This window comes from Macaca nemestrina, chromosome 7 (assembly GCF_043159975.1).
Source record: "Macaca nemestrina isolate mMacNem1 chromosome 7, mMacNem.hap1, whole genome shotgun sequence".
NCBI lineage: Eukaryota > Metazoa > Chordata > Mammalia > Primates > Cercopithecidae > Macaca > Macaca nemestrina.
This window is the reverse complement of record NC_092131.1, coordinates 84,273,548-84,290,738: the sequence shown is the minus strand read 5'-3', so window position 1 is coordinate 84,290,738 and position 17,191 is coordinate 84,273,548. Positions and strand designations below refer to the sequence as shown.

The 17,191-nt window shown below is 42.9% G+C and overlaps 1 long non-coding RNA gene across 1 annotated transcript; it reads right to left on the bottom strand.

The window, feature by feature from the left end:
- Nucleotides 1-2,513: 2,513 nt before the first annotated feature.
- On the bottom strand, nucleotides 2,514-16,642 carry LOC139364332 (uncharacterized). Its single transcript, XR_011625989.1, has 3 exons — nucleotides 8,940-16,642; nucleotides 8,377-8,613; nucleotides 2,514-7,084 (listed from the first exon to the last, which is right to left on the bottom strand). It is a non-coding gene; the product is annotated as an uncharacterized lncRNA (long non-coding RNA).
- Between the last annotated feature and the right edge of the window lie 549 nt (nucleotides 16,643-17,191).

Below are 17,191 nucleotides of genomic sequence, written 5' to 3'. Positions count from 1 at the left end.
ATCCTTCAACCAGACAGGATGACAAGTCCACAAATAGCCTTGGCTGACCCTCTGTTGCTTGTAATTCTTGGGCAGAATGTACAGAGAATGTAACATTCTGAGATAGGAGGAATGCCCAGAATAGCCCAGGCTTTGTCTCTGTCATTCCTAGAACAGCCTGCAATGCTTGGCTCATCAATCCAAATGGTCTCTGAGGTATAAAACCAGAGCAGAGACCGGGCACGGTGGCTCACGCCTGTAATCCCAGCACTTTGGGAGGCCGAGGCGGGCAGATCACGAGGTCAGGAGATGGAGACCATCCTGGCTAACATGGTGAAACCCCGTCTCTATTAAAAATACAAAAAAAGTCGGGCGTGGTGGCGGGCGCCTGTAGTCACAGCTCCTCGGGAGGCTGAGGCAGGAGAATGGCGTGAACCTGGAAGTTGGAGGTTTCAGTGAGCTGAGATTGTGCCACTGCATTCCAGCCTGGGCGACAGAGCGAGACTCCGTCTCAAAAAAAAAAACAAAAAACAGAGCAGAATGCTTTCAGGGTCCCTCAGTAGTGGTGCTATATCAGTCCATTTTGTGTTGCTATAAAGGAATATCTAGGCAATTTATACAGAAATGAAGTTCATTTGTCTTACAGTTTTGCAGGCTCTACAAGAAGCCTAGCACCAGCATCTATCTCCTCAGCTTCTGGGGAGGTCCACAGGAAGCTCCCATTCATGGTGAAGGCAAAGAGGGAGGCAGCATGTCACATGGCATGACAGGGAGCAAAAGAGAAAGGAGAAGGTGCCAGTTTCTTTAAAACGACCAGATCTCACGTGAACTAATAGCTGAGAGCTCACTCATTACCACTGAGAGGTCACCAAGCCATTCATGGGGGATCCATCCCTGTGACCCAAACACCTCCCTCCAGGCCCCTCCTCCACACTGGGGATCACATTTCAACATGAGATTTGGAGGGGACAAATATCCAAACTATATCAGATGTAAAGTAGAGCACATACAGATAAGACTGCATTCACCCTGGGCAGCTTCCCTGAGCCTTGGGGGACCAGTACATCATGGATCCTAGACTTCCGTTGGCCCTTACTGCCTGCCTGGGAGTACCAAAGTTGCTTTGCCTGACATGTTGCACAAGTGCTCTGTCTCACCAAACTCATACACTGACAGCTGGGTTTGGGCAAAACCTCCTGCCAGATCTAGAAATCTGCCAGATCTAGGAACCTTGGTAGAAGTTGGCGAGGTGTTTAGAGTTCTCCTCTGGGATTCTTGATAGTTGCACAGAATTCCCCACCAGGGAGTAATACCCATGCACAGTATTCTGTTTAACAGAGACGCTGGTGGTGCTGATGCGCACCCACTGTCCACGCTGCAGCACACCTTCGGGGTGTCCAGAATATCCATGCCTACCAGAACATATGGATCTTCTTTGGGACAATATTTGACTCTAAAAATTCCACTTTTTTCAGAGACAGTGTCTCACCCTGTCACCCAGGCTGGAGTGCAGTGGCACAATCATAGCTCACTACAGCCTCCAACTCCCGGACTCAAGTCATCCTGCCTCCTCAGCCCGCTGAGTACCTGGCACTACAGGTGCACGCAACAATGATCAGCTAATTTTTTATTTCTAGTAGAGATAAGAGTGTCACTACATGGCCCAGGCTGGTCTCAAACTCCTAGCCTCAAGTGATCCTCCATCTCTGCTTCCCAAAGTGCTGTGATTTCAGGCATGAACCACTGTGCCCAACTCCCTATAAATTCTTAACTCACAGCCATCTTCACCCTACATTTGATGAGTTTAGACCTCCTTCCTTGTGTCTTAATAATTCCATCAGATTTTTGAACATATTTTTGCTCTTAAACATGTAGACAATGTCACGTCATGCACTGACAAATAAGGGTCATCAGCAGACATACGTGATGGCAGGGATCCCACGACTTCCCTGAGAAGATGAGTTTCCTGCCCTTTTCTTTGCACTGCCTTCCAGATTTCATCTCCACTGTATTTAGAAATGATGTCCTCAGCCCTCAACTCATGGCCTCCAGTGGATTCTGGCAGTCAGGACTGCCCCAGGATCCCAACAAATCTGACAAGGATTTGTGTGACGTCTTCACTGGGTCTCATTGGTTGGTAGTGAGTATGTGGTGTGTTATCTTCCTTTCTTTTAACTACCTTGTCTTTGGGGGCAAATGCAAAGCAATTCTGTACATCTTGCCTCTCTCCATCTAAGCCAAGCTGAGGGTCAGAGTCCTGCCCTGTGGTATCCTGCCCTGTGGTCAGGCACAACTTCTGGCTCTGCTACAAGGCAAACCTGGTCTTCTCGTTTCTGCTAGTCTGCAAAAAATTAACAGTCAACTAACACAACCTTTACACCACATTTATCAGCTTTGGCAAAGGGAAGCCTGAACTTTGGAAACTGTTTAGTAGGGTTGGCTGCCCAAGAAGTCAAAGACCAGCCTAGCCAATAGTTTCAAAGTTGACTGTGTTCTTTAGAGCCACAACTAACACTTCTTGTTGTTGTTGTTGTTGTTGTTGTTGTTGTTGTTGTTGTTGTTTTTGAGATAGAGCCTTGCTCTGTCGTCCAGGCTGGATTGTAGTGGCCTGATCTCAGCTCACTGCAACCTCTGCCTGCCAGGTCCAAGCTATTCTCCTGCCTCAGCCTCCTGAGTAGCTGGGACTACAGGCACATGCCACCAGACCCAGCTAATTTTTTTTGTATTTTTTTTTTTTTTTTAGTAGAAATGGGGTTTTGCCATGTTGGTCAACCTAGTCTTAAACTCCTGACCTCAAGTGATCCACCCACCTCGGACTCCCAAAGTCCTGGGATTACAGATGTGAGCCACAGTGTCCAGCCTACATTTTTATTTAATATATTTTAAGTCACTGTACTCAAATAAGCAATAAGATTTGGAATCTGATCTGCAGTTCTTATTTGGGGGCATCAAGCAGAATTTCCAGCTCAGTGAACTATACACAAACAGGCAGCTTAATGTAGTATAGAACAGTGGCTTTCAAACTGGCTCCACACTAAGAAATACAAGTTAAATGATAACGCAATGTGTGCACATGCACACACACACACACACACACACACACTCCTACATCACTACAACAGAAGCTTCTTAAAGCAGTGCTGCCCTAGAGGAAGATATAAATGAAAGTGATTTATTAGGAACTATTCCCAAAGAAAAGAGATATGTGAGAAAGTAAGAGTAGAAAGGGGCCAAGTAAGGGTACAACATCAAGCCAAGTCCCATGGAAGGCAATTTTGATTCATTCCCGCAGAAGGCTTGGGGAACATCATAGGTCACATCGCAGCCATCCCAGTGAGAGGGCAAAAGAGCTAGAGTATGTCTATCCCCACCCCCATCAGTCATTGGTTAAAGGCTGTGAGGGGAGGGAAGGGACATAAATTCCCAGGCATTTCTGGCTCTCTTGTACCTTCCAACAGCATGCTGGCTTTTGGGAAAGAATGCACGCTGGGATTCAACTGGTCTACAAAGAGATAGCAGAGGGATCCCAGATGACATAGGTAGAGCAGGAACAACTTCTGCTACAAACACCCTAACCACAGGTGATGAATTGTGATATTTTCTATTCTGATTTTTTAAATTGCTGGTCATGCATTTTAATCTCAATACAGCCACTTCTAGGTGTTCTTTAAACTGCCTGGGGCATTTTCCTCATTTCTAAAATGGGAATATCAACTTTGTTCATTGTAGTGAAAATCAAAAATGACGTAGATATCACTATGTCTATGGGATAACGGTAGGTATTCAACTTGTAGCTATTATAATTAATAAATGTGTCCTCAAAATGCCTCAAAAGAGTAACATGAAAATTTCTGTATCCTCTTAACTATGCTCAAGACATGCATGTATAAAAACACCAGTGGTGGAGCAAGAGTTCCTTTGCAGAGACACGACGCACATGTGCACAAATATTCACCACCTCCATGACTTTGTTCTTTATTCCCTTTGCCCAACGTTGCTCATCATTCAAGCTTCGTCTTAAATGTCCCTCTTTCGTGAAGCTTTTTCAGACCCCAATTAAAAATTCTCCCCCTCTGAATTGCCATACTCTTCTATTTGAGATTATTTTATGGCAATTTTAGCACTTTCTTTTTCCTCTTTGCAATATCTATTAAAATCCTGACTTGGAAACAGACAGACAAATCAATGAAATGAACTAGAGTCCAGAAATAGGCTCAAATACATACGGTAATGATAAAGAAACCAAGGCATGGAAGAGTTATTCAAACAGTGCTGAGACAACTGGTTAACCATTTGGGGAAAAAACTAACCCAGATTTCTATCTCACTTCCCACACAAGCACAAATATCAGATGGCCCAAAGATTTAAACATACATACACACACATTGAATAACTACAGGAAATCTTACAATTGAATATCTTATACTTTTGGAATAAGAAAGGCCTTTCTAATCATGACACAAAACTCAGAAGCCATAAACAAAAAACTAAATAAATTTATTTCATAAAGATTTTAAACTTCTACAATTCATTAAAAAGACATAAATTCAAAAGTCAAACTGGTAAAAATATTCACAACATATGACAATCAAATGGTTAATTTCCTTTTGTAAAGAGTTTATAGGAATAAATGAGAAAGAAGTAAACAACCAAATAAAAGTAGACAAAGGTCATGAGCAGTTCATTTAAAAAGAAATATAAATGTCTATAAACAAATGAAAAGATAATCACCTTAATATCATTAACCATTAATATTTTTCTCCCACATCAGCAAAAATCTGTATGTTTGTTGAAGCTGAGTGTTATAAGGGTATGATGAAATGGACACCATCACACAGGATCGCCTTTCAGGAAGGTTCTCTGCCACTGGAAAAGGGCACAGCTTTTCTAGAGGGAGACAGGCAATTTCTATTAAAATATCAAAGACACACTCCTTTGCCCTTGTACTTCAACTATTTACCTGGGCTTAGTACAAGTTCTCCTAGCTACATGTACAAGGGTGCTATTGCAACATCATGCCTTAGAGAAAAACCATAAACAACTGAAGTGGATTCCGATAGGGGACTGATAAGTGATAGTTCATCCAGATAGTGAACAAAGGAATAAGAATGGAGTAGATCTGTATGGCTTGCTAGTCAAAGTTCTCCTAAATACATCAACAAGCAGAGAAGCACAGACATACATTGACACACACAAATGAGTGCAAGTAAAAAATAATGAAAACTGAATAAGGTCTATAGTCTAGTTAGTATTGTACCAATATCAATTTCCCAGAATTGATATTATAGTACAGTTGTCACCACTGTGGGAAGAGTACTCAGGGACTCTATGTACTACTTTTGCAACTTCCTATGAGACTATAATTACTTCAAAATAAAAAATGTTTCTTTGAAAAATCAAGATGTATAAATATTTATGGTTTCTTACAAAGTATGAAAAGGTAAGGACAATCCTTGTTTAATTAAATTCAAAATGAGCTGGCAGAACATATGTAACCAGAAGGACAAATCCACCCTTCCCTTTTGTCAAGCACGTCTTTGTGAAGAGACCACAAACAGGCTTTGTGTGAGCAACAAGGCTGTTTATTCACTTGGGTGTAAGTGGGCTTAGTCCGGAAAGAGAATCAGCAAAGGGAGATGGGAAAGAGGTTGCTTTGTAGGAGTTGGGTAGGTAATGGAAAATTACAGTAAAAGGTGACTATCTATTGTTAGCAGAGGAGGGGTCACAAGGTACATGGTGGGGAGATCATAAGATTCATTGTCCAGAAGAAGAATGTCACAAGGTCGATTGATCAGTCAAGGTAGGGCAGGGACAAGTCACGATGGTGGAATGTTGTAATGTTGGTTAATCGGTTAAGGCAGGAACTGGCTGTTTTACTTCTTGTGTGGTTTTTCAGCTGCCCCAGACTTCTTGGCTCCTGCAGGCCATCTGGACGTATATGTGCAGGTCACAGGGGTTACAATGGCTGAGCTTCAGCTCAGAGGCCTGATACCTTTTACTCCTGAGGGATTGCTCAAGGTAGAAGGTTAATAAATTCTTAAACTACCCCCCACTTCCACTGCAGAGATTAAGAGTACAATTCTGTCCAAGGATTTGATCTGGCCCAACAAAGAGCCTTCTTCAGAAGTAGATTTGTTTTGTCCTTTGGTGAGGCTTGTGATGGGCCTTATTTATTCGTATCATAGGCCTCTTATACTATTCCAAAAACAAGACAAGGGAAATGAAACCACTTTGCATAATAATGTCACCTGTTATCTCCAGTGAGGCCAGTATGGCCACCTCTGGATCAATAGTTCTCTTTTTTTTTTTTTTTTAAGATAGAGTTTTGCTCTTGTTGCCCAGGCTGGAGTGCAACGGCACAATCTCGGCTCACTGCAACTTCCGCCTCCCAGGTTTAAGCGGTTCTCCTGCCTCAGCCTCCCGAGTAGCTGGGATTACAGGCGCCTGCCACCATGCCGGGCTAATTTTGTATTTTTAGTAGAGACAGGGTTTCTCCATGTTGGTCAGATTGGTCTTGAACTTCCAACCTCAGGTGATCCACCCGCCTCAGCCTCCCAAAGTTCTGGGATTACAAGCGTGAGCCACCGCACCTGGCCATAGTTGTCTTTCTTAATGTGGATTTAATCTGCATTGTCCCTAAGAACTCAGAATTACTGTTGATGCTTCAAAGGGGTGTGTGTGTGTGTGTGTTCAGTTGATTCAGAAATTCCTCCCAGGAAAATAGAAGACCCCAGGAAGAGTGAGGCAACACCTCTTTATCTGCTACTGGCAGAGAGATCTTCATGAAAACACACATGAACCTCCAGAACTCGATGTGCTCCACCAGCCAGCCTTCGCCTATCAAAGCCAACCCTGCAACTTACTGCTGAAGCCCCCATGGAATAGCTCAGCTAGCAGGAACTGTAGAGTAGAGGATTCTTACTTCAGTGCATCTTGATGTTCTGAGTGAGGGAACAGCACAGACCCTCTGGGAGACCATCTCCTGTGTGTTAGTGAGGTCTTACATTGTAAAGGTTTTGAAGAAAGGAGACTGTGTCTGTGAGTCCTCAATAAAGCAGATACCTGGTTGGAGTTAGGAGTCCAAAGGGCTTATCTGAAGTGGCACCTGTGAAACGAAAAGGAAGGAAGCAGGATTGAGAAGAAGAAAGTGTTAGACCACGAGATGCAGGTCTGACAAATGCCTAACTGAGAGCTCCAAAGAAAAGAGGATCTTTAGAGAAGCCACATGTTGGGCAGAAATAGCGAGGTCCTTGACCAAACTGTCCTGCTCAGTAAATGGCCAGGGCCACCCTGAGAAGACTGTGACCTCCGTCCAGAGCTGAAGTAGACCAGAAGGAGTTAACAGCTGGACACTCACAGCTAATCAGGCTCTCAGCAGCTGGGCCATGAGTCCTGTCTAGAAGGAAAACCTGAGCTGTGACCTGCATCTCCACATCTGCCACAGGGACTATCTCTGGAGGACAGAGGAAATCTCAGTTTTGAAAGCAGGGCTAGGAATTTGCTGGTGCCAATAAAAGACCCAATGGGAAGTTATGTTAGGCATCCAATGCCTGTGGATTTGTCCCTCTGTATTGTGATTCATTCTGCCCCCAAATCTTCAGTGAATTTCTTAGTGCCGTGGCATTGTGAGGAATAAAGAATAGGCAGCTGGGGAAGTGTGTGAGTCCATTTTATGTTGCTATAAAGGAATACCTGAGACTGGGTAATTTGTAATGAAACAGGGTTTGTTTGGCTCACAGTTCTGCAGGCTGTACAGGCACAGTACCAGCATGGAACAGGTCATAGGCTCCTTTTAACAACCAGTTCCCACATGCACTAATAGAGAGAAAACTCACTCATCACCAAGGGGAGGGCACCAAGCCACTCATGTGGGATCCACCCCCATGACCCAAACACCTCCCACCAAGCTCATCTCCAATATTGGGAATCACATTTCAGCAAGAGATTTGGAGGGGACAAACATCCAAACTGTATCAGGAAGTATGGCATTCCCCATCCCATCCCTGCCCCAAAGCCTGCATCTCAGCATCCACATGGAAATCATGCGAGGGCCATAATCTTGGAGTTCCTAGAAGTGGCCAGCAGAAGAGAGTGCTGAGGCCCAAGACGGAGCCACCTGCTATTTGAAAATAGACTGTGGAACTGCATAGACAACCCCCCTTCCCATACCACCCCTTCCCAAATACAGCAGAAAGCAATCCTAGGCATGAGGGGAAAGAGAAGCCTATACCTGTTTTAAAAGAATGTTCTGCCTGCTAGGACCATGCAAATACTGGGATATTTCCAACCAGTATTCACAAACAACTGCTTAAATACTGAGCAGTCAGAGAAAAAACTGAAAAACCAAAAATTTGAGTAACTACACAACAGAGTTATAAAATTCTAGGAGTCACTTACAAGATGGCTGAATAGGAACAGCTCCAGTCTACAGCTCCCAGCATAATTGATGCAGAAGACAGGTGATTTCTGCATTTCCAACTGAGGTGCCTGGTTCATGTCACTGAGATTGCTTGAACAGTGGGTGCAGCCCAAAAAGGGTGAGCTGAAGCAGGGCAGGCCATCACCTCTCCCGGGAAGAGCAAGGAGTCAGGGGATTTCCCTTTCCGGGTCAAGGGAAGCCATGAGTTACTGTACCTGGAGGAATAGTACACTCCTGCACAAATACTGCACTTTTCCCATGGTCTTCACAACTGGCAGACCAGGAGATTCCCTCCCATGCCTGACTTGGCAGGTCCCATGCCCACAGAGGCTAGCTCACTGTGAGTGCAGCAGCTTGAGATTGACCTGGGACAGTGGAACTTGGCAGGGGGAGGGGCGTCCCCCATTGCTAAGGCTTGAGTAGACGGTTTTAGGCTCACAGTGTAAACACAGTGGCAAAAAAGCTCAAACTGGGCAAAACCCACCACAGCTCAGCAAGGCCTACTACCTCTCTAGATTCCGCCTCAGGGGGCAGGACATACCTGAACAAAAGGAAGCAGACAGCTTCTGCAGACTTCAACATCCCTGCCTGACAGCTCAGAAGAGAACAGTAGTTCTCCCAGTGTGGCATTTGAGCTCCGATAATGGACAGACTGCCTCCTCAAGTGGGTCACTGACCCCCACGTAGCTGACTGGGAGACACTTCCCAGTAGGGACCAACAGACACCTCCTACAGGTGGGTGCCCTTCTGGGACGAAGCTTTCAGAAGAAGGATCAGGCAGCAATATTTGCTGTTCTGCAGCCTCCGTTAGTGATACCCAGGCAAACAGGGTCTGCAGTGGACCTCCAGCAAACTCCAAAAGACCTGCAGCTGAGGGGCCTGTCTGTTAGAAGGAAAACTAACAAACAGAAACGAATAGCATCAACATCAACAAAAAGGACATCCACACCAAAAGCCCATCCGTAGGTCACCAATATCAAAGATCAAAGGTAGATAAAACCACAAACATGGGAGAAACCAGAGCAGAAAAGCGGAAACATCCAAAAACCAGAATGACTCCTCTCTTCCAAAGGAATGCAAGTCCTCGCCAGCAAGGAAATAAAATTAGACAGAGAGAAGGTCAGTAATAACAAACTTCTCTGAGCTAAAGGAGCATGTTCTAACCCATCACAAGGAAGTCAAAACACCTTGAAAAAAGGTTAGACGAATGGCTAACTAGAATAACCAGTGTGGAGAAGAGCTTAATGACCTGACAGAGATGAAAACCACAGGACGAGAACCTTATAAAGGATACACAAGCTTCAATAGACGATTTGATCAAGCAAAAGAAAGGATATCAGTGATTGAAGATAAAATTAATGAAATAAAGCCAGAAGACAAGATTAGAGACAAAAAGAGTAAAAAGAAGCATTCATTCAGGAAATATAGAGAACATCACAAACATACCCCTCAAGAAGAGCAACCCGAAGACACATAATTGTCAGATTCACCAAGGTTAATGGCAGCCAGGGAGAAAGGTTGGGTTACCAACAAAGGGAAGCCCATCAGACTAACAGCAGATCTCTCAGCAGAAACCCTACAAGCCAATAGGGGTTATTTAACATTCTTAAATAAAAGAATTTTCAAAATAGAATTTCCTATCCAGTCAAACTAAGTTTCATAAGTGAAGGTGAAATACAATCCTTTACAGACAAGCAGATGCTGAGAGATTTTGTCACCACCAGGCCTGCCTTACAAGAGCTCCTGAAGGAAGCACTAAACATGGAAAGGAACAACCGGTACCAGCCACTGCAAACACACACCAAATTGTAAAGACCATCAATGGTATGAAGAAACTGCATCAATTAACAGGCAAAATAACCAGCTAGCATCATAACGACAGGATCCAATTCACATACAAAAATATCAACCTTAAATGTAAATGGGATAAATGCCCCAATTAAAAGACACAGACTGGCAAATTGAATACAGAGTCAAGACCCATCGGTGTGCTATATTCAGGAGACCCATCACACGTGCAAAGACACACGTAGGCTCAAAATGAAGGGATGAAGGAATATTTACCAAGCAAATGGAAAGCAAAAAAAAAGCAGGGTTTGCAAACCTGGTCTCTAATAAAACAGAATTTAAACCAACAAAGATCAAAAGAGACAAAGAAGGCCATCACGTGATGGTAAAGGGATCAATTCAACAACAAGAGCTAACTATCGTAAATATATATGCACCCAATACAGAAGCACCCAGATACATAAAGCAACTTCATAGAGACCTACAAAGAGGCTTACACTCCCACACAATAATAATGGGAAACTGTAAACCCCACTTTTAATATTAGACAGGCAAAAAGACAGAAAATTAACAAGGATATCCAGGATTTAAACTCAGCTCTAGACCAAGCAGACCTAATAGATATCTACAGAACTCTCCATTCAAAATTAACAGAATATACATGATTCTCAGCACCTCATCACACTTATTCTAAAATTGACCACATAATTGGAGGTAAAATATTCCTCAGCAAATGTTAAAGAACAGAAATCACAACAAACTGTCGCTCAGACCTCAGTGTAATCAAATTAGAACTCAGGATTAAGAAACTCACTCAAAACTGCACAACAACATGGAAACTGAACAACCTGCTCCTGGATGACTACTGGGTAAATAATGAAATGAAGGCGGAAACAAAGATGTTCTTTGAAATCAGTGCGAACAAAGACACAATGACCAGAATCTCTGAAACACATTTAAAACAGTGTGTACAGGGAAATTTATAGCACTAAATGCCCACAAGAGAAAGCAGGAAAGATCTAAAATGAACTCCCTAATATCACCATTAAAAGAACTGGAGAAGCAAGAGCAAACACATTCAAAAGCTAGCAGAAGGCAAGAAATAACTAAGATCAGAGCAGAACTAAGGGAGGTAGAGACACAAAACACCTTCAAAAAATCCATGAATCCAGAAGCTGGTAATTTGAAAAGATCAACAAAATAGATAGACCACTAGCAAGACTAACAAGGCAGAAAACAGAGAAAAATGAAATAGACACAATAAAAAATGATAAAGGGGATATCACCGCCCATCCCACAGAAATACAAACTACCATCAGAGAACACCTCTATGCAAATAATTGAGAAAATCTAGAAGAAATTGATAAATTCCTGGACACACACACCCTCCCAAGACTAAACCAGGAAGAAGTTAAATCTCTGAATAGACCAATATCAAGTTCTGAAATTGAGGCAATAATTATAGCCTACCAAACAAAAAAGTCCAGGACCAGATAGATTCACAGCCAAATTCTACCAGAGGTACAAAGAGGAGCTGGTACCATGCCTTCTGAAATTATTCCAGTCAATAGAAAAGAGGGAATCCTTCCTAACTCATTTTATGGGGCCAGCATCATCTGATAACAAAGCCTGACAGAGACACAACAAAAAAAAGAGAATTTTAGGCCAATATCCCTCATGAACATCAATGCAAAAATCCTCAATAAAATACTGGCAAACCGAATCTAGCAGCACATCCAAAAGCTTATCCACCATGATCAAGCCGGCTTCATCCCTGGGATGCAAGGCTGGTTCAACATATGCAAATCAATAAACATAATCCATCACATAAAAAGAACCAATGACAAAAACCACACGATTAATTGAATAGATGCAGAAAGGCCTTCGACAAAACTGAACACCCCTTCATGCGAAAAACTCTCAATAACATAGGTATTGATTGAACATATCTCTAAATAATAGGAGCTATTTATGACAAATCCACAGCCAATATCATACTGAATGGGCAAAAACTGGAAGCACTTCCTTGAAAAAAGGCACAAGACAAGGGTGCCATCTCTCACAACTCCTATTCAACATAGTACTGGAAGTTCTGGCCAGGGCAGTCACGAAAGAGAAAGAAATAAAGGGTATTCAAACAGGAAGAGAGGAAGTCAAATTGTCTCTGTTTGCAGATGACATGATTGCATATTTAGAAAGCCCTATAGTGTCAGCCCAAAATCTCCTTAAGCTGATAAGCAACTTCAGCAAAGTCTCAGGATACAAAATCAATGTGCAAAAATCACAAGCATTCCTATACACTAATAACAGACAACAGAGAGCCAAATCATGAGTGAACTCCCATTCACAATTGCTACAAAGAGAATAAAATACCTAGGAATCCAACCTCCAAGGGATGTGAAGGAACTCTTCAAGGAGAACTACAAACCACTGCTCAAGGAAATAAGTGAGGATACAAACAAATGGAAAAACATTCCATGCTCATGGATAGGAAGAATCAATATCATGAAAATGGCCATACTGCCCAAAGTAATTTATAGATTCAATGCTATCCCATCAAGCTGCCATTGACTTTCTTCACAGAATTGGAAAAAAATACTTTAAATTTTATATGGAACCTAAAAAGAGCCAATATAGCCAAGATAATCCTAAGCAAAAAGAACAAAACTGGAGGCATCATGCTACCTGACTTCAAACTATACTGCAAGGCTACGGTAACCAAAACAGCAGGGTACTGGTACCAAAACAGGTATCTAGACCAGTGGAATGGAACAGAGGCCTCAGAAATAATACCACACATCTACAACCATCTGATCTTTGACAAACCTGACAAAAACAAACAATAAGGAGAAGATTCCTTATTTAGTCAATGGTGTTGGGAAAACTGGCTAGCCATATGCAGAAAACTGAAACTGGACCCCTTCCTTACACCTTATAAAAAAATTAACTCAAGATGGATTAAAGACTTAAATATAGGATCTAAAACCATAAAAACCCTAGAAGAAAACAGAGGCCAAACCATTCAGGACATAAGTATAGGCAAAGACTTCATGACTAAAACACCAAAAGCAATGGCAAAAAAAGCCAAAATAGACAAATGGGATCTAATTAAAGAGCTTCAACGCAGCAAAAGAAACAAACTATCATCAGAGTGAACAGGCCACCTACAGAATGGGAGAAAAGTTTTGCAATCTATCCATCTGACAATGGGCTAATATCCAGAATCAACAACAAACTTAAACAAATTTACAAGAAAAAAGAAAATCATCAAAAAGTGGGCTAAGGATGTGAACAGACACTTCTCAAAAGAAAACATTTATGCAGCCAACAGACAAGATAAAAAGCTCATCATCACTGCTCATTAGAAAAATGCAAATCAAAACTACAATGAGATACCATCTCACACCAGTTAGAATGGCAATCATTACAATGTCAGGAAACAACAGATGCTGGAAAGGAGATGGAGAAAGAGGAACACTTTTAGACTGTTGGTGGGAGTGTAAATTAGTTCAACCATTGTGGAAGACAGCGTGGCCATTCCTCAAGGATCTAGAACCAGAAATACCATTTGACCCAGCAATCCCATTATTGGGTATATACCCAAGGATTATGAATCATTCTACTATAAAGACACATGCACACATATGTTTATTGGAGCACTGTTCACAATAGCAAAGACCTGCAACCAACCCAAATGCTCATCAATAATAGACTGGATAAAGAAAATGTGGCACATATACACCAGGGAATACTATACAGCCATAAAAAAGGATGAGTTCATGTCCTTTGCAGGGACATGGATGAAGCTGGAAACCATCATTCTCAGCAAACTAACAACAGAACAGAAAACCAAATACTGCGTGTTCTGACTCATAAGTGAAAGTTGAACAATGAGAACACATGGACACAGGGAGGGCAATATCACACACCAGGGCCTTTTGGGGGTGGTGGGGGGCTAGGGGAAGGATAGCATTAGGAGAAATACTTAATGTAGATGACAGGTTGTTGGGTGCACCAAACCACCATGGCACATGTAACAAACCTGCACATTCTGCACGCGTATCTCAGAACTTAAAGTATAATAATTTTAAAAAAGAAAAAAACAGTGGGGGTTGGAGCATAGAAGAAAGAAAAGAAAAGAAATTTAAAGGACAGTATGTATAGTCTCATCTCAATTGTGGAAACAATTTTTAAAAGAAAAATGCATGTAAATGTATAGGAAACTTCTGGAAGGATACACAAAGCCAACAGCTATATGGGAAGAAGGTTAAAAAAAAAATAGGGAAGAGTTACCTTTTACTTTTCAAATAACTTTCTGTCCCTTTTTAAAATAATAAGCATGTGTTATTTTATATTTAATGAATAGATGTGTTGATTTGAAAAACACACTGATCCTGAAAGTTAAAATACAAATTCAGAGAAAATTGATTTTTATGAAAACTATCAATCCCCCAACATTGCCAGAAAACTGAAGTGTAGCTATACAACATATACTGGTTGAGGTTGTCATCACTCACTCGAATTTCACATAGAGAATTTAAAACACCTGACCAGGTGCAGTGGCTCATGCCTATAATCCCAGCACTTTGGGAGGCTGAGGTGGGCAGATCACTAGGTCAAGGGATCGCGACCATCCTGGCCTACATGGTGAAACCCCATCTCCACTAAAAATACAAAAATTAGCTGGGTCAGGTGGTATGTGCCTGTAGTCCCAGCTACTTGGGAGACTGAGGCAGGCGAATCACTTGAACCTGGGAGGCAGAGGTTGCAGTGGGCCAAAATTGTGCCACTGCACTCCAGCCTGGCGACAGAGCAAAACTCTGTCTCAAAAAACAAAAAAAGAATTTAAAATGCCACAGTCCTTGGTGGACTTAACAAAAGAAGATTAACACAAGAATAAAGACAAAGGCAAAAAAGTAAACTTGGAAGAAGGGGTCAGGGGGCTCCTTGCTTCTAGTGAACAAGGGCCCTGAGTTTCTATAGCCCTTCATATTTATTGAGTAAAGGAGGTAGGGAGAAAGGGGTGGTTGTCAGTCAGCTACTTGACTTAGTGCAGGCTTGCAGGACCGCATTCTTTGAACAGTAGTCTCCAGATGTTGCAGTAGATAACCTCTAGGGGCACAGCACCAGGGAGTGATTGCCCTCAGCAAACCTCCTGGTGGCAGGTGCAGAAGTGAGTTGGCCCACATTCTGCATTCATGATAAACAGTTTGCTGTTTGATCACATAGCCTTCAGTGGAATGCTGAGTTGGTCACAACCCTCAGGCCTTTGGCTTCCTTCATTAAAACACCCATTTCACCAGATGAAAAATATTCAATAAAATTTATAAAAAGCACTTAAAACTTGCCAACACTTAGTAACAAAGTGCTCAATAAATACTGTTAACACTCTTACTATTATTTTCTCTACTTAGCAGTTGTCCTAAGCCCACACCAGCCCCTCCCACACTGCCTACTCCTGACTTATGTCAGTGATGCATGACTCAACAATTAATCTAGGACAGCTATTGCAAAGTGCAAGACTTAAATTCCACCCCAGGTGAATACTCTTCTGGACCGCAGGCAGCCCTTGAAAAGGATAGGAGAAGAGCCCTCAATCATGGAGGGATTTGTCCCTCAAGATAGGCAGATGTTACCACCTCCACACAAGAACAATCCCATTGCCTATTACAGTTCCCATTTCAAAGAGATACTCCCAAATATGCATGTATTTCCCTGAAAGATTTCCTGTTGTGTTTTTTTGTTTTTGTTTTTGTTTTTTGAGATGGAGTCTCTCGTTCTGTTGCCCAGGCTGGAGTTCAGTGGCATGATCTCTGCTCGCTGCAACCTCTGCCTCCCAGATTCAAGCAATTCTCCTGCCTCAGCCTCCTGAGTAGCTGGGATTACAAGCACGTGCCACCAGGCCTGGCCAGTTTTTGTATTTTTAGTAGAGACAGGGTTTCACCATGTTGGCCAGGCTGATCTCGACGTTCTGACCACGCCCAGCTAAGTTTTGTATTTTTAGTAAAGACGGGGTTTCGCCATGTTGGCCAGGCTGGTCTCAAACTCCTGACCGGCCCGGCTAATTTTTGCATTTTCAGTAGAGATGAGGTTTCACGGTGTTGCCCAGCTGGTCTTGAACTCATGACCTCAAGTGATCCGCCCAAGTCGGCCTCCTAAAGTGCTGGGATTACAAGCATGAGCCACCGTGCCCGGCCCAAGATTTCCTGTTCTTATCTCCAATAAGCCAGCTTGATGAGGAGTAGTGCTAGAGATTCCCATACTTCTTGACTTCCTTCTATCCTTTTCTGCTCACAGGCCCCCTCCCTAATGTCCCCTGTGCTCTCCATAAAAGAAATAGTGCTGGAAGCCAAATAGCAACCCTGCCAACACAAGGAAAGGCCATGTGATGTTCACCAAACTCCCATGCCACAATTCTCTTTTCCCAGAATCCTTTGCTCCTTGAAGTGTAGTCTTCCTCACCTTTCTGCCAACCTCAGCCCCTGAGTCCGCCTGTCCACCTCTGAAGAGAAGGGGAAGAGAGAGCAAATGCCCCTTGCAGGCCTGTCCCTTTGAACCAAGCCCTGAGAAGCGCTGCAGCTGTCCTCCTGTGTACCCTCCTCACAGCCCCACACACAGATGGAGAGCCCTGGGAAGGGTTCCCACAGTGCATTAGCTCCAACAGTGCAAGAGGACAAGGAGTGTGGCGCTTCCAGCCTCTGTCAATAATTCATGAGGCTCAGACTGAGGAGTACCAGTCAGATTCAGCTTTCCCTGGACATGGGGAAAATTATACTTAAGCTCTCCTATCTCATCGGGATGTGCTGAGTACCAAAGCAGAGTACTGCAGCTGTAACTTCTTGGATGAGGAAAACACTATAAATCCAGTGCAGGCCTGTTCTAGTACTTGCTCACCGTACACCCCCTTTTGAATGTCGAAATCCTTTTTCAGCTGCTCAGCTGACCTACACTAAATGAATCTTGAGCAAACATGAATTCTATTAAAAAGTCATGCCCAGAACCGAT